This window comes from Triturus cristatus, chromosome 10, assembly GCF_964204655.1.
Source record: "Triturus cristatus chromosome 10, aTriCri1.1, whole genome shotgun sequence".
NCBI lineage: Eukaryota > Metazoa > Chordata > Amphibia > Caudata > Salamandridae > Triturus > Triturus cristatus.
This window is the reverse complement of record NC_140593.1, coordinates 1,078,443,472-1,078,469,205: the sequence shown is the minus strand read 5'-3', so window position 1 is coordinate 1,078,469,205 and position 25,734 is coordinate 1,078,443,472. Positions and strand designations below refer to the sequence as shown.

The following is a 25,734-nucleotide window of genomic DNA, read 5'->3' as shown; positions in this document are numbered from 1 at the left end:
TCTGTCTTTTATGTCTGTGATGTGGAAGTCCGCAGAGAGCTGGCAGGTGTCAGTTACGTCTATCAGAGGTGAGATTCAAGGGAAATGATGCACTGCTCTATGAGGGCTTGCCCTTCCAACATGACATTTTAGAAAAAAGAAATACTTACAAACTCATGCGTGTAAAGTGAACAACAACACCTGAAAATTTGGGTGATTTTGGGTTTGGACATATCATTTTGACCCCTAAGACATAGTGAGTGAAAAAGGGAAACCATTGACTATAATGTGCAGGGGAATAGATGCATCCCCTGTGATAATCACCACAGCATCTAACAGTTTTTTTTAATGGAGTTTTATATAGCGCGAACTGGACCCGAAGGTAGCGGGTATCAGAGCGCTTTACATAGCGCCAGTTGCGTTACATGAGGACACATTCATTTTTGTTAGGCACGGGGAGATTACGTGATTTGCCCAGAATCACAGGATGTTCAGCGTCATTGCCGAGACTCAAACCCAGTTCCCCAGATTCGAGGTCGACCGCCCTAGCCCTAAGGCTACATCCTCTCCCCAACCGTTATTATTTTTAGTTTGTATTATGCATAATGCACATTGCAGATGTATCTCTTAGTGAGTGAGAGAGGCAGGGAGCATGGGATCTGTCTGCATAGGCCTTGTGAAGGTGGGAGTATGCAAGAGCAACAGGAGGAGGGAAGGACAGGGCAACGGTGACGCGGTGGCTATGACAGGCATCACTTCAGTTTTTCAAAGGTCTTCCTCTTACTTAACCACCTTTTTATAATTCCTAATATAAGGGTTCTGAAAAATGTAAATTTCACCTGCACAGTTATGCGAAGTTGCCGTTCTTTGGTATTTATTTTGCAAACATTTTCTTGCAAAAACATTTTTTCAAGATCAATATAGAAAATCTTTGCAGCTTCATTAACCTCATGTATCTCTCACTACTGTTTCCTTTGTTTCTGTCACTTACATCTTTTTTCCTGTCACTTGCATCTTTTTTCGATTTTAATCCCTTCCTGCAGGGTCTTACCAAAAGGACTCTTCAGGGACACACTTTCTTTCACAGGGCTTGTTTTAGAGTAACACCCTCAGGTTTCTGCAGGAAATTATAAAATAAGTAGCTAAATTTCCTCCACCATTCTATCACTGCAGCGAAAGTAGGGGCATATCAGCAACACCCGGCGATAATTATCGCTCAGCGCTCTTAGCGTGAGGATAATTATAGCCGAGTAACATGGATTTTTATCGCTGAGATAGCATGCTATTAGCAACGCTTATCTCCTCAGCGATAAAAATCCTCACGCTAACTGCCTAGCGTGAGATTATCGCTGGAAACCCAGAGATAATCTCACGTAGTGTGGCATTAGCTTGCTGATAGGGACTCACAAACTTAGCCATGATATCCACCTTCCATAGGATATCATGGCTAAGTCAGTCCTGAAGCAGGCGTAAGGAAAGTAGCGATAACAGGGGTTATCGCTACTTTTCCTGCCACTATGCTTCATAGCGTGGGGCTTGATGATAGGAGAAATGTCGCTTAGCGACATTTCTCCTGTCATGTCAGGTCAGGAACGCCCACTTTGCATCTCATTAGAGATGCAAAGCTGGGCGTTAGGAATCCCCATGCTAAAGCAAGGTTTCATGCGTTAGCGTGGCCTTGCTAATTAGGCGATTAAATTATCGCCGCTTTTCGGCCGAAAACGGCTGCAAAAGCGGCGATAATTTTTTATCGCCAGCTTGTAAATATGCCCCGTAGTTCCTTCAGTGAGCTCTCCTCCTGAATTTGCATTCCCTTCTGAAAGTGATCAGTTTTCCATTGCCACTCAACTCCAAACCATGCCCATAGTGTGGCGTATGCAGCGACCATATTAACATAAGTAAAAAGTAAATAAACCCCGCTTATACCTTTTCATATGAGTACGTCACAAGAAACATATTTGCTGTTGTTTCCTCACCTTTACTTGCTAATATTGACATGTTCTTATTTCTCTTCCCTTTATCCAGCTCAGATGCTGGTCTCCATGCCTGATCCCAGTTGCCTCCTTCAGTCGTGTACAATGAGTCCAAGGGAAACAGCAGCGGGTGATCCAGCGGCATTCCACAGCTCCGAGAGGACCAGCTCTTTAAATGGCAGACATCTAATGTCAAGACGTAATGTCCTGTGATCGACACACAGGTAGGAAGATCGCGTAGTACCCGTCTTGCATGATACAGCAAAAGTGCGTCATAAGTTCGCTCAAATTGATGAACCTCCACATAAGGCAGATGAAAAGTAATGAAATCATAAGAGACCTGAGAAAAGTTAAGGCCTGAATCAGGGACTATGATGATGATGATGCTACAAATTGTTGGTAATGATATCTGAAATGTTGTTTACCCATGGGTAAATTTGTTAAGATTAGAACTTGTTCACCTCAAAGATTGAGATGCCTTAAATGAACATCCCTGAGCGCAAAGTTGACCATGAAATTAGAATGTGATTTAGTAGAGTGATATGAGCCATGTACAAAGAAGGCTTCCACCCGTAGATTCAGACTGCCTCTTTATGACCATGTGGATGCTGTAGACCAGGGTTCTCCAAAGTCGGCCTTGGAGGGCCCGATCCATGCCAGATTTTTAGCATATCCCCAATTAGATAAATGTAGTTATCTTAAAAATCTGGCGTGGGTCCGGCCCTCCAGGACTGACTTTGGAGAACCCTACTGTAGACTATACTCAATTCACAATCAGACAGAAGCCTAGTCAAGAAGCATGTGTAGCCATGTTGGTGCAATATTGATGCTACTCCGACTTCAGGCACTCATTTATTGTATAATCAGGAGATAAGAAAAAGGGGTGTGAAATAGCCACTATCTTTTTAATCTGTAATATTCAAGTAGGAAGTCCTCAATAGTTGACCCTGGTAGCACACTGTTTGGAATCTAGTTCCTAACACTTATTTACCCCCCACCCAGTTGTACCACAGACTCAGTGTCATGTCAATCCAGCCAGAGAGAGTGCCCGGCTCTCCTCCCTGTCGTTGTAGTTTTGTGCGCTTGCATTGGCAAGGGCATGCTCAGTGATACTGCAGAATCCTGAATCAACGGAGATCTTGAGAACTACCCAAGACATAGGCCAGCAACTTACAAGCTGCTGCCCATCAAGAGCTATAATGACACCAATTGGAGGAGCTCCTTACACAAACTGGCTACGATGATCTTACTCACGCACTAGGCCTTTCTGATTCCCAAGGTGCACACTGGTATGCATGAAGGACGGAGGGCCCGTATACGGTTCTGACTTTCTATCAAGCTCCTCACTGAATCTCTTGGCGAGGCCCTTTTTCACTGCCATGCGCCCAATAGACCAACACCTTGTAGAGCATGCAAATTGATGATTTTAACACCTGGCGCAAACTGGTACGGACGAAGGAAACACCACTTTAAGAGACCGCACACGGTTCTGTTTTTCCATGTAGCACCCTACACAATCTCTTGGCGGGGCCCTTTGCACTACCATGCGCCAAACAGACCGATATTTCACTGAGCACACAATTGGCATTTTTAATATTAGATTTTTATTGACCCGGGCGGAGTATCGTTTATTATTTGTCACATTAACCTGACACTTGCCCTGTATAACTTAACCCCATGCATGCCTGCACGCCACAATATTGCATGCCCGTGCACTTCACAGTCTTGGCCTTGCACAGTATCGTCTCACCCCGTACTCGCCTTACAAACCACTTTTGACTGCACAACTCGGGTGGCAGTTAATTTTGCTTGGCGACAAATGCTACGACATCTCTAAATTTCTGCATGGTATTATTTTATGGTATAACTTATGCTGTCTTTTACATTTTTATACTCACTTTTTATGCTATTGCTTTTGTGAAAGATTTTAAGTAATCATACAATAAAGAAAGAAGAAGAAGATGCGGACTCCTGAATCAGTGATCCTTGAATGCAGGCCTAGCTCATACCTGCCTGGGTCCTTTTGAGTCAGAGACATCTTGCTGACTTGCAAAGCTAGCATGCAGTTAAAGATGCAGCTCAAAGCATGGAAATCAATAAACTTTTGTATACTAGCCTCAGGCATTCAGGGACAGTTGACAGTTCTCAAGACATTTCTTCTCTGAAATTACCTCTGAACTTTTCATGTTACATTTTGTTACATTGTATGCTATGTTAATGGTTCCCGTATGGTGCACATCTGTCATTGTTATGGCCTCATAGTGCTTTCAGTTGTTTAAACATTGTCCTGGTTAATATTGACTCCATTACTTGTTACTGTGTGTAACACCAGAGGGCATGAGTGTGAGTTTCAGTCTAGAGTTGATATGGTGGCCCATTGCCAAGTCCCTTGTACGTAAACTGACTTGCTCCTGGATGTACCTTTCTCAAGAAAGCTGTGGTAGGAATATAAAGTAGTGTCAATAAATAATGGGGGAAGAGCGAGGAAAAGAGGGGGGAACTGTCCCTATAAGAATCAAGTAAACAATGTGGACGTCCCAGACCTGAGTAGGGAGGAGGGTTCGGACTCACTGTAGTTTGTCTGCAGTGCCAAGGGATCCTTGGATTGTTTAAAAAGACCCCTCACACACCAACCTACTCAGGTCTGGGGACATCCACATTGTTTACAGGAATATAAAGTACACAGCTCTGTTTTTATTTTCTGTAGTTTCGGCTCCATGATCTTTCCACAGCCCTTCAGCAGGAATTATGAGGCTGTTGAGTCACTAAGGGTGGGGAAATGGGGCAGCTCTTGTAAGTTACCAAAGTTCAAAAAGTGTGTGATGTAATTTCTGCTACCACTAACATTTTAATGAATTGACGTCCATGGTCCCCCACAGCAAATAAGAATGAGATCAGTGTTTAGGGCAGTAACTCGCCCATTTAATCTCATTCTTTGAGAGCCTCATCAAGATAACACTGCTGACACAGGAGTTGTGCAAACCGTAAACCCTACCAGCATGAATGACCAGCAAAGATCTGTTTCAGGAGAGATCACAAACATCAAATGCATTGACAAGGAGGAAATGACCACTCCTCTCATCTCTAACAAATGTACATATTCATAGCAGGTATGATGTGAAATGTGCTGTGATAAGCTGGGTTGTGCACAACAGGCACCAGTGTGGCATTGTAGCACTCAACCCATCCAAACAGATGACTGGCAGAATGGTGTGTTCCTGCTTTTGGAGGGTTTGTGGTTGCAATATCTCCTAAGTATGAAGAATAATTGGATGTTCTCAGTTAAGGAATGACCCCAACTTCACATATTGGCTCATGGAATATCTGGCTTTGTCCATTGGAGAAGATGGACGGAGCACTGAAACTTTTCAGACACTCACCGCCAGTCACAGATCCGTTCATGAGTATTCTGTATTGTACATGTGTTAAACGAGTCCAACATGGGGCCCGCCATGTTTTCCGCGAGTAAAGAAACACTAAGCTGCATTAGAACCCTTACTGCATAATCTGAATTTGATGCATTGGAAACTAATTACCTGGATCTAGCCTCTTTATCTGCACACTTTCCCCCTTGCCTTCTCCACTGCTCCATGCACATACATAAGTCTTCTTGGCACGAACTAGCGCTATGTTCTTCCTTCACACAATCTAGAGAGATTTCCATAATTTTTTGCAAAGCTTTAAGGGACCTAACGCTCATGAAAGCTTGGTAAACCTATGTTGCACTAGGGTTGTGCTATCCCATGGGTGTCCTTGCCTAGGCGCATCCCAGATTTTCAGTTTGTACACATCCGATAAAATTACATTCGATGAATATGAATGACGCTCATTTAGGTAGGCTGTGGTTTTCTTGAAAACGTGGCATAAATTAGGCCATCCTAGAATGCGTTGAACACCCATGTAGTAAGCTTTATACCTTTTGTACCATAGCCTATTGTTCACAAATTTATATAGATAACAGGTTGCATTTTATGTATGTGTGTGACACTCCTGGACCTATACAAAATGATGCCCCAACCCTGCAGATTGTAAAGAAGGGCAGGACCGGACTGGTCGAAGCGTGCATCGGGCGTTCCCCCGGGAGGCTGGAAGGGTGAGGTCCGGTTTTGCAGAGGTGGGGGCGAGTTTTGTTACTGGGGGCGGGTTTTGCAGCATTGCTGCAATATCAGCCCCCAGTAACAAAAGCAGCAGTGCTTCACAGTTGCACCAACTCTGCCCCCACACCGTCAACCCCGGGCTGGTCCGCAAAATTGGTATGGTTGTTTTGGGTTCCCAGTCCGGCCATGAAGAAGGGTCCCTGAGTCTCCTGGATCTCACAGCTATTGGGATATTGGCCTTGAGCGTAATGATGGAACCCCTTGAAGGGATAGGGGGGTCATGAAGGGGTGGACCCCATTACCTGCAGGGGCTACAGAGGCCTGCGTTATGTCCCTAACACTACCCTGTAATGGGTTTGTATTGTAGCATAGGGTCTTGGGTTCCACGCTGCTACAGTGTATGAGTTAGGGCCTGCATGTGGTATAAGTGGGAGCTGCTGGCGTTTTCTAATTTTGCTGTCATCTGCACAGGCTTGAGGGCACTCCATGGGCTGAGCCTTCTCCCCATGCTCAGTAGGGGTGTTATTGACTATCTCAATCAATTAATCCATCAGGATTTTTAAAGCGTGGCTAATCACCTGCTGGGATATCCAGGTGCCTGCAGGTCCTGAAGGCTTATTGGAACAGCCAGGTCTTGAGGGCCATTTCGGAATTCCGGAAGTGAGGTGATGGTCCGGAGGTGTGTGTGGAGGCTGTTACAGGTCCTTGCTGCAATGTGGGGAAGGAGCAGGAGCATTCTCCGCTTCTGCTTCAGTAGATGCGGTGAGTATGGACAAGGGAAAGGGAGGCGGACCGTAGTCTTCTCGACAGATGGTGGAAGTTCAGTCGGTGGTTAATGGATGTAGTCAGGCCCTTGGTTGTGTAGAGCCTTGTGTGCGTGGGTCAGCAGCTTCAATTGGCATCTCTTCTGTACTGGGAGCCGGCGGAGTTTCCTGAGATGGTGTGTGATGTGGGTTCGTCGGGGAAGGCCAAGGATGAGTCTGGCTGTATCTATGCACCCAGATACGGTACCCATAAAAAGGCTTCCAGGAGGAGGATGCACAGTTTCCTGCTGCATTGTGATGAATCATGCCAAGACAGCAGATGCAAGGTAGAAAGTTTATAAGCAGGAATATCAATCAATAGGAGAAGGCACGCGGAGGCTGCCAACGCACTGCGTCACACTAGTGCCATGGTCAGAAATTAAAAGGAAAAGCATGGGTTAGAGCCAGTGTTCCTTGGTAAAGCAACTGCTTTATTTAAAGGCTAGGATTTTGGGGGGATAAATGTCTCATGGATATCAATTCAACAACATGCCAGTGGGAGATGAAGTAATATTACCAAGGCAGGACCAAAAGCTGCCTTGGCTTCAATGCTCAAACCAGCCCTGCTCCTTTCCCTTCCTTGCTCTGTCTCTCTCTTGCCACCCATCCATTCCTGCTCTCTCCTTTACTATGCTCCTTTCAATCCCTCCCCCACTCCTGGATTGCTCGCCCTCTCCCTCTCTCCCCCTCATTCTCTCCTTTTCGCTCGAATCCCCATGTGCCTGCTGCAATTAATTTTGTGGAGCTGGGAAAGGTGATTGAGGCACCAGCTGCTGCCATGGGCTTGATTATCTTTAAAACCGGCCTCCAATGGCTCCAGCCACCGGGGAAAAGCCCAGTGGAATTAAAGGCCTGTCCATCCTTGGATATCACACCCCCCCCCATCACACCTCCTCCTCCCCCTTGAATTCTATAGCTGGCATTTTGTCCCATCATCACCTCCTAGAGATTTAGTGGGAACTACAAAACCCTCTTTACTTTCTGTGCCCACCCGTGGCCCCATGGCCATGGTAACAAGGATCGTGCCAGTTGTACAAAAGTGAATGCCAGCAGTAAGCAGTAGGAGCTACTTGCTTTAGTTGCTGTCCTTGTATTGACTGGAATAGATTGCTTGGAATGCTGAACTGAAGATCCATACACCAGTCCCAGAACACAAGAGACCACAGAAGTCAATAGACTAGCAAGTTAAATGGACGCATGCTTGTCTTCGCCCCTATGAATTATGTTCCTTTGGGAAACGCCTGCTAGTCTTTGGTCAACATTTCCAAGTGAAATAACATACGCAGCTCCTCCATTCAGCATATTCAACCTGTGAATCCGGGAAATCCAGCTACCGTTGCAAAATGATGGGGCCCCTCTGCAGAATGTGATGAAGGGCCTTCTGGTCTCCCATATCTCACTGATATCCATTGGCGTTGAGCTGAATGGGGCCCCTTTGAAGGGTTGGGAGCCCCCTGGTGGGTTAAGCACCCCTGTGCTGCAAGGGTTCCAGGCCCCTTGTTACGCCACTAGACGCGGGCACCTTGATCCACCAGCATGTGTCTCTGCGCTGGTTGAAACTGCATACGTGCCCCTTGTTTCTCCTCCCAGAAGAAGTTACAAATTCAGCGTCTACTACTTACTATAACAACCATTTCAGTGATTCAACTGTGTCGATGAATGGGAACGCTCATGGCATTAAAGCAGCATTGGATTTAGAAAGGCTTCATCTTCTTGATTATCTAGCATGCCTATAATTGTTTTTTAGGTTGCACTTCAACGGCGCCGCATAAAGGTGCATTGGGGCGAAACATTATGTTGGTGGTGCCTGAAAGGGCTTTTTTGGTAAACTGCAAGCGAACATAAAGTACCCGTTGTCGTGCAAAAGAAGAATAAAAACCTTCCACTTACATTGCAAGGGATCAAATAAGATTCCACTGTGCAGACACTGCGGGAGAGGAAAAGAAAACAAGCATTAGCAAATCCAGTAGTTCTCGCCTTTGGGACTTATTGAATTTGCAATGCCCTGTGGCCAAGCTCTACAGCATCACAATATTCTTGCTCGTGCCATGCAACACAGGCAAAAGAAAAAAAGGTTATATGAGGCCACTGGTGGCTTCGTCATTATGTAGTCGTGTCAGGGGTGTCATTTGTTTTATTTAGTGATCTAAGATGGACCGGTAAATAGAAAATTGAAATTGAGATTGCTCAAAAGCTCTTTTATAAGGAGTGGGGGAGGGCAGCGCTTTGCTGTCAGGCACTTACAAAATAAAGATATATTTTTCAAAAAACAAATATACCATGGTTGCAGGGAGGACAATAGAGGAACTGGTGGAGGGAGGAGGGGGAAACAGCATACCAGAGGAAGGGCAAGGGAAAGGCACATGAGGGAGAGAGCAACATGAGGTGGGACGAGGGCAGAAGTACAAGAGGAAGGGAGCAACACAGAGCATGCATGTGGGGGAGATGTACATGAGGGAGAGAGGTGAATAAAGCATGCACGTGTATGGCGTACTTATCCAAAAAAGATAAAAGTATTTCTCAAAATGTGAGCAGCAGAAAGATGCAAGTCAGCCAATCAAAAGACTGTTAAAGAGGTTATGCTGCAAGGGGCGGACACAAGAAGAGAAAGGCAATTCAATGTCTAAAAAACAAGAAAATGAGATTGACATTGAAGCCAACCAATGGTAAACAATGTAAGCCCACAGTATCTATTTCATACTATAAGCTAGTACCAAAAAGGAGAAATCTTCTGGGTAGCCACAGCCTTGCGGGCTAGCATCTCAAGCCCGGTAGCGTACGTGACAGCCTTTTATTGACCCACCCCTACACCACACATAGGTAAGAGAGAGCACAGGCACTCAACCTCGCTCACTAAACCTGCAAACTCATTGGTTCACCTCGCATTCTTCCCGCCTCCAATGACGCCAACCAATCGCCCACATTGGTTCTGCTCACAGACAATGACAGGAGCATCATGTGCATGGGGACCCTATACTACAACCTGTCTGATAAGGGGAGATCCAGCTAAAATTAAATGAAGCAGAGAAGGGCTCAGCAGCACCAGGGGTTCCTGCTTGCCCCCTTACACCTCCTGATATACTTCTGCTTGCCCCCTCTTGCTCAAGCGCTCTCACGTTCTGTCTCTTCCCGATGGACTCACAATTGTCCCTCCCAAGGCCAATAGAAACACGTCTATCTCTCTAGGCCACCACCTATCTGCCCCGCTATACTCCATAGACCTCGGATCGAGGTGCAGCAAACCGGCTGTTTGAGGGAGAAAAGAGCCCAAGGTATGTATGGAAAGATGGTGTGCTATTGAATGTACAAGTATGTGTCTGAGGCTGTGTGTATGCCCCTGCATGTCTGTGAGAATGTGCGTGTGTGTGTGTGTATGCATGCATAAATAGTGAGAATATATGTGGTGTGTGTGTGTCTTCATGCATAAATAGTGAGCATATATGTGGTGTGTGTTTATAAATAGTGAGTATATGTGTGTGTGTCTATGCATGCATCTATAGTGAATATATGTGGTGTGTGTGTTTGAGGGTGTCTATGCATGCATAAATAGTGAGTATATATGGTGTGGGTGTGTCCATGCATGCATAAATAGTGAGCATATATGGTGTGTGTGAGTGTATTTATGCATGCATAAATAGTGAGTATATGTGGTGTGTATATAAATAGTGAGTATATATGGTGTGTGTCTATGCATGCATAAATAGAAAGTATATTTGGTGTGTATGTGTCTATGCATGCATAAATAGTGAGTATATATGTGGTTTGTGTGTATAAATAGTGAGTATATGTGTGTGTGTGTGTGTGTGTGTGTGTGCATGCATAAATAGTGAGGATATATGTGGTGTGTGTGTTTGTGTGTGTCTGCATGCATAAATAGTGAGTATATGTGGTGTGTGTGTATAAATTGTGAGTATATGTGTGTGTGTCTATGCATGCATATACAGTGAGTATATATGGTGTTTATGTGTTTGAGTGTGTCTATGCATGCATAAATAGTGAGTATATATGATGTATGTATGTCTATGCATGCTTATATAGTGAGTATATATGGTGTTTGTGTTTGAGTGTGTCTATGCATGCATAAATAGTGAGAATATATGGTGTGTGTGTATTTATGCATGCATAAATGGTGAGCATATATGGTGTGTATGAGTGTGTCTATGAATGCATAAATAGTGAGCATATATGGTGTGTCTGAGTGTGTCTATGCATGCATAAATAGTGAGTATATGAGGTGTGTATATAAATTGCGAGTATATATGGTGTGTGTGTGTGTCTATGCATGCATAAATGGTGAGTATATATGTGGTGTGTATGTGTGTGGGGGGGTGTTTGTATGTGTATATAAATAGTGAGTATATATGGTGTGGGTCTATGCATGCATAAATAGTGAGTATATATGGTGTGTATGTGTCTATGCATGCATAAATAGTGAGCATATATGTGGTGTGTGAGTGTGAGTGTGTGTGTTGGTGTGTGTGTGTGGGTGTTAGTGTGTGTGTGTATAAATAGTGAGTATATATGTTGTGCCGCCCACCATGGTAATTTGCTGACCCTGGCACAGTGGTGGTAATCCATGGCAACTAGTGAGCATCCATGGATAGGATGTTGGCCCGCTCTAATTGTTGTATTTCTTGACACCTATGAGAGTCCCTTGCATGACTCTGACCCCCTGTAAAATGCTGGCCCTGGCATAAATGTGTTAGTTATTGGAAACGTGCAGCACAGAGGGCATGAAGCCCACCCTCGGAAAACATATGGTCCCGACCCAATTGCTCGTATTTTGTGGACATCCAGGGTATGTGCTATAATATTGGTCCCGGGTGAATGGTGGTCCGTGATGATGTACTTTTATATACCACTGGCACAGCGGGGTTCACCCATAGTAGTCCTGAAAGTCTGCTGGCAGTTCCTGGCATTTACAGACATCTATTGCACTGTGATGGGTCTGGTGGCATGGTGGTAATCCATGGCATTCTGTGAGCATCCGTTGCACAGCTGTGGTAATCCATGTCATTCTGTGAGCATCCGTTGCACAGCTGTGGTAATCCATGGCATTCTGTGAGCATCCGTTGCACAGCTGTGGTAATCCATAGCATTCTGTGAGCATCCATTGCACAGCTGTGGTAATCCATGGCATTCTGTGAGCATCCATTGCACAGCTGTGGTAATCCATGGCATTCTGTGAGCATCCGTTGCACAGCTGTGGTAATCCATGGCATTCTGTGGGCATCCATTGCACAGCTGTGGTAATCCATGGCATTCTGTGAGCATCCGTTGCACAGCTGTGGTAATCCATGGCATTCTGTGAGCATCCGTTGCACAGCTGTAGTAATCCATGGCATTCTGTGAGCATCCGTTGCACAGCTGTGGTAATACATGGCATTCTGTGAGCATCCGTTGCACAGCTGTGGTCATCCACGGCATTCTGTGAGCATCCGTTACACAGCTGTGGTAATCCTTGGCATTCTGTGAGCATCCATTGCACAGCTGTGGTAATCCATGGCATTCTGTGAGCATCCGTTGCACAGCTGTGGTAATCCATGGCATTCTGTGAGCACCAGTTACACAGCTGTGGTAATCCATGGCATTCTGTGAGCATCCATTGCACAGCTGTGGTAATCCATGGCATTCTGTGAGCATCCGTTGCACAGCTGTGGTAATCCATGGCATTCTGTGAGCATGCATTGCACAGCTGTGGTAATCCATGGCATTCTGTGAGCATCCGTTGCACAGCTGTGGTAATCCACGGCATTCTGTGAGCATCCGTTGCATAGCTGTGGTAATCCATGGCATTCTGTGAGCATCCGTTGCACAGCTGTGGTAATTCACGGCATTCTGTGAGCATCCGTTGCACAGCTGTGGTAATCCACGGCATTCTGTGAGCATCCGTTGCACAGCTGTGGTAATCCATGGCATTCTGTGGGCATCCATTGCACAGCTGTGGTAATCCATGGCATTCTGTGAGCATCCGTTGCACAGCTGTGGTAATCCATGGCATTCTGTGAGCATCCGTTGCACAGCTGTAGTAATCCATGGCATTCTGTGAGCATCCGTTGCACAGCTGTGGTAATACATGGCATTCTGTGAGCATCCGTTGCACAGCTGTGGTAATCCATGGCATTCTGTGAGCATCCGTTACACAGCTGTGGTAATCCTTGGCATTCTGTGAGCATCCATTGCACAGCTGTGGTAATCCATGGCATTCTGTGAGCATCCGTTGCACAGCTGTGGTAATCCATGGCATTCTGTGAGCACCAGTTACACAGCTGTGGTAATCCATGGCATTCTGTGAGCATCCATTGCACAGCTGTGGTAATCCATGGCATTCTGTGAGCATCCGTTGCACAGCTGTGGTAATCCATGGCATTCTGTGAGCATGCATTGCACAGCTGTGGTAATCCATGGCATTCTGTGAGCATCCGTTGCACAGCTGTGGTAATCCACGGCATTCTGTGAGCATCCGTTGCATAGCTGTGGTAATCCATGGCATTCTGTGAGCATCCGTTGCACAGCTGTGGTAATTCACGGCATTTTGTGAGCATCCGTTGCACAGCTGTGGTATTCCACGGCATTCTGTGAGCATCCGTTGCACAGATGTGGTAATCCATGGCATTCTGTGAGCATCCGTTGCACAGCTGTGGTAATCCACGGCATTCTGTGAGCTCCACGGCATTCTGTGAGCATCCGTTGCACAGTTGTGGTAATCCACGGCATTCTGTGAGCATCCGTTGCACAGCTGTGGTAATCCATGGCATTCTGTGAGCATCCATTGCACAGCTGTGGTAATCCATGGCATTCTGTGAGCATCCGTTGCATAGCTGTGGTAATCCATGGCATTCTGTGAGAATCCTTTGCACAGCTGTGGTAATCCACGGCATTCTGTGAGCATCCGTTGCACAGCTGTGGTAATCCATGGCATTCTGTGAGCATCCGTTGCACAGCTGTGGTAATCCATGGCATTCTGTGAGCAACCGTTGCACAGCTGTGGTAATCCATGGCATTCTGTGAGCATCCGTTGCACAGCTGTGGTAATTCACGGCATTCTGTGAGCATCCGTTGCACAGCTGTGGTAATCCATGGCATTCTGTGAGCATCCGTTACACAGCTGTGGTAATCCATGGCATTCGGTGAGCATCCGTTGCACAGCTGTGGTAATCCACGGCATTCTGTGAGCTCCACGGCATTCTGTGAGCATCCGTTGCACAGTTGTGGTAATCCACGGCATTCTGTGAGCATCCGTTGAACAGCTGTGGTAATCCATGGTATTCTGTGAGTATCCGTTGCACAGTTGTGGTAATCCATGGCATTCTGTGAGCATCCGTTGCACAGCTGTGGCGATTCATGTCATGCTGGTGCCATTCATTTCACGCTGGTTCTTGCCCTTGCAGAATGCTAGCCCTGGCTCAGTGTTGAGCTTTCCTGGCACATTGGGGGCAGCTATGATATGATCATTTTGAATACAATAAAGTTCAAGCAGGAGAGGACGCAGTGCAGGTACACATATGGAACATGTACTCTAAGAGTAATGCTTAACCAACCTGCTCTCCAAAGCACATCACTTCCAATGAGAGGGCTCTGGAGATGGCGTTGGGTAAGGTGGAACCTATACATTTGTAAACGTGTGTTTCCTTAGCTAGTGTCACTGAACAGAGGACACTGGTTCAGGTGTTCGATTACAGTCACTGCAGACAGCTGCCTTACAGTGCAACAACAGAAGCCAAAAACCAGCTGGTAGCCTCAAATCTCCCCCAAATGGTTTTTTTGCTTGGCCACGGGTGGGTCCAAATGACATCAGGCCCTTGAAAGCTTAGCACTCAAGCTAGGGCACTGTCAGGGCTCTGGCAGAACAGTGGGGGCAGGTTTTGCACCCCCTTTTCCTCTTCTGTTGCCAGTGTGCACGGGAAGGCGCCCGCTGCTCAGGCCCAGTGCTGAGGCCCTTGTGAGTCCATTCAACTGGAGCGCGTGCTCCTCATTTACATTTGCAATTTGCATTCCCCCCTGCTGTGCGGATTCAATAGAAGGTGATTTCACAAGTCCTATATTAGCAGCAGCCCTTTCTTCAGTGCACTGCAAGTGCCTGCTCGAGGTGGGTGGAGGAAAGAGAAGGGTGGCGGGAGACGAAAAAAGAAGTGCGAAAGGAAGCAAAATAGAGTAGAAGAGAATTGAAATATTATTATTGAAGGACATGCAAAGGGTGAAAAATAAAGAGAACGAGAAATGGAGAGAGTGAGAAAGAGAGTGAAATGTAAAGAACAGAGGGTAGAGAAGCGGAGTAGGCGGACGGGCATCAGAAATCTGAAGGTGTCTCGAGTGTGGCATGAATTGCACATCAAATCCTGTTTTTTCCCTTGCATTATGGTTTTATAGCCTTTCATTTCCAGCTATAACTACAGAACTATGAGCATCAACATATGAAGAAAACAAGCATTGGCAAAACCAACAATTGTGGCTCTTTTTTTTATTGAAAACATGTTTGGCTTTTTAAGTACTTGCACAGCGGAGGGGGCACATGGGTAACATCCGCAGATACTTATTTTTTTATAGAGTTTTATATAGCGCATACTTGACCCAAAGGTATCAGAGCTCTTTACATGAGCACCAGTTGCGTTACAGACGAACACATTCATTTTGGTAGGCACCGGGAGAGTAAGTGATTTGCACAGAATCGCAGGATGGTGAGCATCCCTGCTGAGACTCGAACCCAGTTCCCCATCTTCAAGGTCGACCGCTCTAGCCATTAGACCACATCCTCTCCCCACACAGTGAACCTTTTCCCATTATGTAACTTTCTTGCGTGTTGGTGAAGCTTGGGGACCAACTATTTTAAACACAAGGGTCAAAACAATTGTCACTATTTTTGATGGGGGTTGTGATAGGAGTGTGGGGCTCAAGGAGGCGAAGCAGAAAGGCAGGGGTTCCTGTGAGCAGTGCAGGATCCTGGTGGGACCAGCACAGGCTCCAAAATGTAGCAAGCGATGCTTGGTCAGATAGCTACAGATGCTACAGGGGTGGAACAGTGAAGACGCCAAGGGTTCAAGGGGTGCTGTGCAGAGTCAAAGGGCTGCGTAATGCAGTGTATAAAAGGGTAGGGTCAGCACAGTGTGCCAGAGAGTAAGGGTCATCGCAGGGTCAAGGAGAAAGTGAGCAGTGCAGAGAGCAGCACATGGTCTGGGAGGTGCATTGCTGTGTCCAGGAGAACTCAGTACAGTTTCTCGGAAGCAGAATGGGGTTCAGGGGAGCACAGCACTTGGTCCCTGAGATCAGTGCAGGATCCACTTAATTTGTAAAACAATAAGTGCCAGGGACCTCGTCAGGAGGCCAGTGCAGCTTGCATCATCCACTGCCCTCGTCAGGGATGCCAATCACCGTACCAGCACAGCTAATAACCACCCTACAAGTGTGACAATGCAGATTAATCCAGGCCCCAAAATTATAAGAATAGCTTGGGTGACAGGGATTTGTCATTTTTAATGTTTATTGAATACTAAACAACTGTTGTGCATATTTCTAAATTAGAGAGACAGCGCCGCCATGTGGCAAACTGTCAAAAGGGCCGGTGTTGACAATTATGTGCCTGTGCCGAGCACCGGAAACCCCCGGCTCAAATTAAGCACTGAATGGTCCGGAAGTACTACTGGAGGGTAAAGGTGGAGCAGAGCAGGCTCCAAGGGCAGAATCGGTGTGGAACCTTCCAAAGAAGCAGTTCCGGGTCACGGGACAGCATGGCTTGTTAAGAAATGTACTTACCTGGCGAGTGCACTGTAATGTTCCTTTAACTCACAGGACAGTTAGAACAAATTAGCAGGAATATGAATATTAGCTTCACTCCCTTACAGAAAAGTTGGATCTTGTCTAGTAGCAGTGCGAGCTTCTTCCAACACAGAGCAGGTGCGGATCGAGCTCAAACTGTAGAGCATGTTTCACTTCCTTCATGGAAGATGGAAGCATGAGTGCGTAAGTGTAACCTAACTCCCAGCAGCGCAGTGTCGTGTTAAGGATTTTTTAGGCCTGGGGCAAGGCATATTTTGGGGCACCCTGTTTGTAATAACTTATTTTTTTAGATCATTTTCTGCTAATTGAAGCCCATATGATGCCAAACTTTCACAGAATTCACGCAAATGCAGTTGCAATATGTCTTGTCCGAGTCCAAAAAGTTAATAGGATGCTACTGGGCAAAGAGAGGCGGACACAGAGTTAGAGGTAGGCAGAGAGGAGAGAGGTTGGTTTATGTCAACTGAAAGAGGTGAGCTAGATAGAGAGAAAGTTTACTTTCCCAGGAGGCCATTGGGATGTGGGGGCCCTCTGCAATTGCTCACTTTGGCCATGCCTTAAACCAGGGTTCTCCAAAGGTGGTCCTAGAGGGCCGGATCCATGCCAGATTTTTAAGATAACTACATTTATCTAAATGGGGATATGCTAAAAATCTGGCATGGATCTGGCCCTCCTGGACCGACTTAGGAGAGCCTTGCATTAAAAAGTCTCTGATCAGAACCAGTGCCATTCACTCTGGTAACAGCATGTGGCGGGACTAGCAGGATCCAGACGGGCGCAAGGAAAGAGGAGGATAAAGTGACTGTTGGGTCAAGGCCTAATCTACTCTCTGTAGGGTTCACCACGATGTGAACAGTGCGTCATGTTGCCACGGAGTCCGTTGTGGGGGTCGCACTGCTGCTCCAAGTCATCCCGTTTATTTATACGCTGACATCACTACTACCATCACCAGGGATATCCCATTAGTACACAAACCAGGGGGAGATGGTGACATAACTCAGACGATCTCGCAACCAGATTATGAACAAAACAGGTGGTAAAGGCGCACAACAAATATAGGTCACCGGGGCATGATGCAGTGGCAGCCGCTGTAATAACATGAAAGACAAGTCTGTACTCACAGAAAATGGCTCCAGCACTGTACACGTCCCACTTCCACTGTCCCTCCCAGCTACTGAGAGTGTAGATTAGCTTCTGCATGAAACAGGAAGCATACATGCCAACATTTTAGAGCTGGAAATTGGGAGATTTTGAGAAAGAAAAATGAAGCAGAGGCAATTTCAGGCAGGAGACAGCTAAGATGAAGACCTTTCTGCTTCAAAAATCGAGAGTCTCCTGCCGGAACCGGGTCCATTTGCATGTATTTTTAGGTCAAGCCTAGCGTCAGCGCGTATGCACTGCTCGCTCTGCGAGGCATGCTGTAGAAGAGTATGTTGTGGAAGCTACGCCCACTCTCCTCCCATATTTGTAATTGGCTTGTGTCATTGTCCTTGGTAAACGCTGGCTTCCGATTCATTTTGAGGCTTGGACCTTTTACTTCGCTCGTTAAACAGCATGCTTTATCTAGTGGGGGAGCAGTATATAGTTTATTGACAGTGGCGGCTGCTTTTTTTGTTGTATGTGCATGCTGAGCGCTGCGCCCACTTCAGGGACACCGCGCTATATACATATATACATTTTTTTAACTTTAACTCGGAGCGCGGTGCCCGCTTCAGGGACACTGCGCTCTGTTTATTTATTTATTTTTTTACTTTGATTCGGAGCGCGGCAGACACCTCGCTCTGTTTGTTTATTTATTTGTTTTACTTTAATTTGGAGCACGGCGCCCACTTCAGGGACACAGCGATCTTTCTTTTTTACAATGCCAGAGGTTCAAAACTCACAATTTCGAGACCTATAGCATTGTAAATGCTTGTTTTTTGTTGCAGTTTTATATAGCGCGAGCTCGAACCAAAGGTATTGGAGCGCTTTATATGAGCACCAGTTAAGTCACACAAGGACACATTCGTCTTTGGTAGGCACGGGGTTTTAACAGAATCACAAGATGTTGAGCCAACTCTGAGGCTCAAACCTGGTTCCCCAGCTTCAAAGTCAGCAGCTCTGGGCGTTACGCCACATTACGCCAAAGAAGCGTCAGAATGGGTTCAGGTGACAAGAGAACAAGAAACAGAGGGTGGACTGGGGCAAAGGGCAAGAGGACGGAAAGGGGCAACAGCTCACCAGCAGTATGCGGCCGTGCCTGCCTTGTGCACCGGTGTCCATGCAGAATGTCATGGATGCTAGCAGAATCCCTTACTGACAGAACAGGTCATGCATTTCTTGATAGAATTTCCACCTTTGCCAAAATGCAAACATGTAAAAATCAGCAACGGATGAGCTATTTACACCGGTGTTTCTACAGCTTGAATGTTCATGGGGAAAAGGACGAGTGTAGACTCAGAAAACAAGTGGGAAAGTGATTGAACAGCAGAGCGTGTGGAAAGGAGGGGAGCACAGGACATTTCATGAGGAGTACAGCTAGAAAGACTTAAGGGGAGTGAGAAATAAAGAACAAAAATTGACAGAAAAGAAAAAAATAGTAATGATAAGTTGAAGTACGAAGGATGAATGTGGATATATGTAGGAGAGGAGAGACTAAAGTGACAAAAAAAAGGAAAAAGAAAAGGAAGAGAGATAGAGAGAGATAGTGAGAGGGAGGAAGCATGAATTTCATGCATGGCCAATGCAAACAAGCCGAACACGAGTAGCTTTTGTTCATGTCACATGGAATATTGCACTTTTTTTTTTTTTAAAGCACAAAAGGCTTCCTTGAGCTAATTTTTGACATGATGTGCCAGACGGCATTTCCCATAATAATGCACAATTTCTCATACTTTGCTTTTACACCAGTTTATTCCACAGATATGAATTTCCAGCTTCCAATTCAGGACATATGTGCTGGTCTTGTTACCAGTATTGGTGCAGCAATCCGGTGCTGGTTTCATAATACACTTGTGGTATGTGCATGGTTGGGAGTCGTATGTCTTGACAGTTGTACATTTTGTCCAACCCATAGGAAGTTGATTTGAAATGAAAGTCCATAGGCAACGTTTTTCCTTGATTCGTTTAGAAGTATTTCAAAGGGCCATGTTCAGGGCCGGACTGGCCGTAGCGGGCCCCGGGCGTTTCCCCGGTGGCCTGCCAGGTTGGGGGCCGGTTTTGGGCACCTGGGGCTGTTTTTGTCGCCCCCCTGTCACAAAATCGGCTGAAACCAGCCCAAAAAAACACCTCGGCTTCCCCCACCGGGGTCCGGCCAGGCAGTTTGCCAGGGCCAGTGCGGCCCTGTTTTACCTACTTTTACCCCTTGTGCAAAGTTCTTCCACATTCTCTAATCGGTGATGACAGTTGGGATATACCACTTATATATTTCCACTTAAACAGGGGTTTAAGTGCTCATTATCCCATAATCTGTTACCCAAGACACTGTATATCTGGTTACTGTGATCTTCACTGCTTCCCAAACTTCTCAGCATTAGTGTGTCCATGACTAAGGGTATATGCTTCTTTAAATTGGCTGCTCGCTCCTTTGGAACCAAAATCTCTTCCATAAGGTCCATCACTTCCATCCACACTCGTGACTTGTTTCTCCTCTTGTGGTTTACAATTGCATATGTTAGAAAAGGCTTTTGAAAATCCTTGTGGCACCGTAACTATGCTGAGGTCCTCATCAGTCATTAAACAAGCATTTACAATGCAATGGTCTCGGCATTGGTAAAGTTAGAGCTATTGGCATTGGTCATGACATTATTTTTGATTAAGTTTTTGCTTTTAAAACATTTAAAGAAACGGCATTGTTATTTACAATGTCAATAGCTTAATCACTCTCAAATGCGAGACCTATTGCATTTGCACCCATACACAGATTAAGCTATTGACATTGTCAATAACAATGCCGTTTCTTTAAATGTTTTAAAAACAAAAACATAAACCAAAATAATGTCATGAGCAATGCCAATAGCTCTAACTTTACCAATGCCGAGACCATTGCATTGTAAATGCTTGTTTATATCTGTAATCAGGGGGCAAAGGGCCTGCTGACACTGCGGCACGAGTGCCAACAAAAGCTTCGGGTCAATGGGTGCCACAGAAAGAAAGGGCGGCTGCGTGTTCTGGAGCAGCCTTGTTTCAGATGCTTCGGTCTGCGCCTTAGTACAGCAGGTTTGACCTTTGCACGGAGGGAGGAGCTGCTCAGAGGGTCACATCTCTTAGGTGAATACTTTGTAGGGTGGAGTGGAGTGAACCAGCGGGGCATGGACTTCATAGAAAGCAAACACACCCAGACAAGTTACTTCCTAGACCCAGGGAAAGGAGTGGAGGAGTCTGGTGTATTGTTCCCTAATGAGCATGTATGAGGAACACAGGCGCCCACAGTTCACCAGGGTGTGGATACTACAAGTAAACAACAGGTACCTGAGCACGGAGATGGCATCTTCGACAGTTCTCGCTTCCACGGTCCCTTCCTCCAAGACTCTGCGGTTTATGTTCTCTTCCAGCGGGGTTTCAATGTGGCTTTTTGGCTTCTCAGCTGCACGGAAACAAGACAGAAATAACCCAGCTATATTCGCCAAATAGAAAAATTCGTCAACATCTGAAACTTTAGTGCGCGCAAGCGTGGTGTGGTTTGCAGTGAAGGTTCTTCTCCAGAGTTTCCGATGCAGAGTGCGGAGACAACACTGAGGGCAGGAGTCGAGAACAGAGTGCAACTCGAGGGGCTATACCGCGCCTGCACTCGCAGGGACTGCCCTACAACTGTCAGCAACGGAGCAGAGGTCCGGGGCACTGCGGACTGGTGGCAGCCAGGACTGACTGACACACACACACACACACACCCTACCTACCTACAAATGTATCTACCATAGTACCGCTCCCCGAGGCCCAGGCAGGCAGGAGCAGCGGGGAAGGTGCTCACAAGCTTGTGCCCGCCGCCGCCCCATGGGGAAGCCAAAGCCCGTTAGCACGAAGGAGAGAGACAATTCAAGGACATTGTGTTCATACACGCTGCCAATGCTGCTTGTATGCCTGGAGGGGCAGAGTCTGGCCCAGGCTATGCACTCGCCAGTCGAGCAGTGGACATGTGCACAGTGCACACGGGGATGGGGCCCTCTTCTCCAGGAGACCGTCTCCTGCCTGGTCTGGGTGGAAACAGCCCCCCCCCCTATATATATACCATGAAGGCACTTGTAGTCGGATCAGCTACAGCTCCCCCTTGTGACGGGAGGTCGCTTGATGTTTCATGCACCAGGGACGGCGAAAACGTTTATATAGCGCATTAAAGATTTGAAATGTCTCTAGTTGCTGACATTTCCTTGGTCACATCAATAGTAAGAACAAGTCAAAAATAAAACGGCATTTTAATATGTTCCATTAATAAAAGCAGGAAGGCGTGAAAAACAAAACCACCGAGACGGGAATGGAGACCAAAAAAAAAGTCGTTAACGCGTGAGCGACCAGCCATGGGTAAAAACAAACTGAAGAAAGAGAAGTCAAACAACTGGCGCCGCAGCCAACAAACGAGATCTAAAATCCAAGAAAGGGCCAGGACATACACAGCACTCGTACAGTGAAAAACAAGTAAAGAGGGCACCGGAAGACACCACCGCCTTTCTCCGAGGCAGAGCAGAAATGCCTCGGAGAAAGGCAGCGTCCTTTTCGGATTCGGGGGCGTGTTTTGCTGTTGTCTCCTCCCTGAGACTTCTCGCAAAAAACACGCCCCCCGATCCGAAAAGGACGGGGCCTAATAGGAATGACTGACCTCTTCTCCAATGGCTGGCCAGCATTCAAGAGGCCAGCCAATGGAGAACAGGGGAGAAGAGGGGCGGGTTCAAGCCCCTCTTCTCCAAGTCATTGAATCTCGGAGGGAGACTGCGCAAGCGCAGCCTTCGCAGCCGAGACCTAAAAAGGGAGTATTCAATATAAACCAGCCGGCTGCCTCTCTGACCCTTGTCCACTCCAAATCTTCAAAAACATCCTACTATCAACTTCAGCGGCCATTCCTGTAGGAACACTCGTCAAGAACCTCTTAAGGACAAGAGTTTTCCCAGACGACCTAAAAAGGCATACACACGCCCCTTTACAAAAAAAACTAACCTGGACAATCAAGACCCCGACAACTACAGACCTATAGCTAACGGACCATTACTGGGCAAAATCATAAGCGCAGCATTCGCCCAGATATCACAATTCATTGAAGACAATTCAATTCTTTCCGACTCCCAAACAGGTTTTGGTCCAGGAAGAGGCACTGAGTCAGCCCCAGTCTCTATCTGGGATGGCCAATATCAGTGGACCAGAATGGGGTTGTTGCCCTATTTCTTTAGGATCTTTCAGCAGCCTTTGTCTTGAGGAAGCCGGAATAGAGGGCACAGCTCTCATTTGGATCAAATCCTATCTACACAACAGAACATATATTATCCTTACACCACACTCTCTTCTAAACCATACAACATTAAAGCAGGAGTCCCTCAAGGCTCAAAAATCTCACCCATTCTTTTCAACATCTCCATGAAATCACCACCAGATCTGATCACAGGGTTTGACATCACCTGCTTTAACTACGCAGATGACCCGCAGATACTTCTAAAACTGGAAAGACCAAAGGACACAAAACCATCAAAACTCTTTGATCGCCTCCAGTGATTGGCAAGGAGCCAACTCATATTGAGAGCCTCCAAAACTGAGACACTCACCTGTGGGGACTGGAAAACCAACGATCCTCTCTACGCCTAGCCTGACGATCTAGGACCACCAGTAAAAACATTAGGAGGTAAAAAACCTTGGAGTTACCATGGACGCCAAACTGTCAACCAATCCACAAGTAGATAAATTAGCCAAATCAAGCTTTCTCACAATGAAAACGCTGCAAAGCATCTTTCTTCACCTAGGATTCCCACACAAGATTCAAGCTTCCATCTTTCTTTTTTTATCAAAATAGGACTACGCCTATAGTCTGTACCCCGGCTCAACATTGTCAACCATGAGAAGACTACAAAGAATTCAGAATGCTGCCGCTAGACTCCTCCAACATGCAAAGCCACAAGCACACATCCCTCCTGCCTTAAGGGCGATACACTGGTTACCAGTTGCCAGACGATCTTCCTTCAAGCTGCTTTGTATCACGCACAAAGCAATACATGGCAAAGGACCACTCTTCATCAGCAAGAAAATCAACAAATACATACAAAGGAACTTACGCTCAAGAATGATGCCCACCTCATTATTCCTACATAGAAGAAAAAAAGCATAGGTGGAACATCTTTCTCTGTTCAAGCCGCCAAACTATAGAATTGCCTACCCACAAACAAGATCCCCAGACAACCATTTCCACTCCAGAAAATTTGGCAAAAGCTGTCTCTTCCCCACATGACAACTATACTCACAACTCAAGGATGTATCACAACAGTATACTCAGACATGACAAACTATACTTCTCACGGTGTGGAAAATATCTGTTGGTATACAAGTGCGTCATTGTACTTTGAACTAAGTTTCTGGTTATAAGCAGAAACATTTATATAAGGGGAATTTGTCTATTACACCACAGGATACATGTGTACATCAGACCATGTCACAATTGCTCCTTCTATGTACCTACAGGTACAAATATAAAGAATTACCACTGCTACTAATAACTACAATAAGTGCCATGTGTATATTTTTGTATATGTAAGTTAGTTATTTGAAAGTATAAAAATTTCCAATATGATAAATGTAGAGAGTACACCATGTAGATATAGCTCTTCAATGTACATATAGATATTTACATAGAGATGTTTAATCAAGCAAATAATACTTTACCAAGCATCATGTGTGTACATATGTATGTATACATTATCTAACATTTTGCTGTTATAAAAAACCCTCCCCTCTTTCCCATCCCTACTCCCTCTGACTCATCCCAAACCTTATGACTACTATAAACTCCCATCCTTCGCAAGCTGACATCCCTCTGTCTTAGGCAGGCCCCCCAACTTACAAGCACACGTGACCTTTACTTACAAAAGCAACTCAATACTTCCCCTGTTTTAATCCACTCCTATCATTCTATCCGTACCCCAAATCTAGTAAACACACAAGAAATCAAGAGCGCAATCCTAACATAACTAATGGAAAAACAAAATCAATTTTTTTTTTACTAACCTACTTATCTTGGGTTCTGTAGTAGTGTGCTACTCACCGAAAGAAGTGCTTCAATGCCTGGTCATAAGCGCTATATAAATACATTTACAATTACTTATAGACTGCCCGCAATATAATATATGCTGAGAATCTAGAGCATGGGGCAGTTTTCCTTTTACCTTCACGGATAGATGTCAGATTTTGGCATGGGGGGGGGGTCAGCCGATGGCATGTCCTTCTCAGCAATCTATGGAAGCTCCTTTGCAGAGCAAGGAGGCAGCAGCTTATACCCAGCTGAGGCTGAAGAGTTCCTGGAAGAAAATACCACCACAAATTAATAATTGGATTGGACGGATCAGTTTAACTAAGACATCGATTTGAGTGGAATAAGTTATGGGCCAGGCAGACACTTTTTAAAGGCAGCCATCTTGGGAGATTAGGTGCCTCTGCGAATGTGTCTCATCAATGAGATGCAATAGTTAGGGCCAGGATGGCTCAGTGAGTTAGGTGCTGGCCACCATGAATTGTAGTGGTCTGAGGGTCTCGAGTTAGCATTTCGGCAAGGCCAACAAAGTCCTCCATCCTTCCAAGGCTGGTAAACTGAGTAACATTGAATTGAGTAATAGTAACACTTTTTATTTTCAGTGCTTAGAAACCGCAGAAGTGTGATATGAAGCACCATAAAACAATAAATTATTATTATTATTACAAAAAGGACAATACCTATATAAATGGGCGAATCACATTGAGATGCAGAAGCTTTTAGGTAAGGGAGAGAGTGTGGGCTAAAAAAAGAATTCTTCCAAACATGGGCAAAAGTTATGTGTTTATATAAAAAAAATGCAGTTTTAAGTTGAACTGCATGGCAAATATAAATAGCACCAAAAGCTGTAATTTTAACATAAAGACTTGCACTGTAAGTGCATTTTCCCAGACGCTAATAGGCCCTCGCTG

The 25,734-nt window shown here is 45.7% G+C and overlaps 1 protein-coding gene across 3 annotated transcripts in view; it reads left to right on the top strand.

Moving 5' to 3' along the window:
- Positions 1-25,734, top strand: part of ELFN1 (extracellular leucine rich repeat and fibronectin type III domain containing 1) — a 784,985-nt gene that overhangs the window by 425,621 nt on the left and 333,630 nt on the right. For all 3 annotated transcript variants that reach the window (XM_085629235.1, XM_085629236.1, XM_085629237.1), the window contains one exon: positions 2,005-2,176. The gene's annotated coding sequence lies outside the window, so the exon portion shown is untranslated. The remainder of the gene's footprint in view (positions 1-2,004; positions 2,177-25,734) is intronic.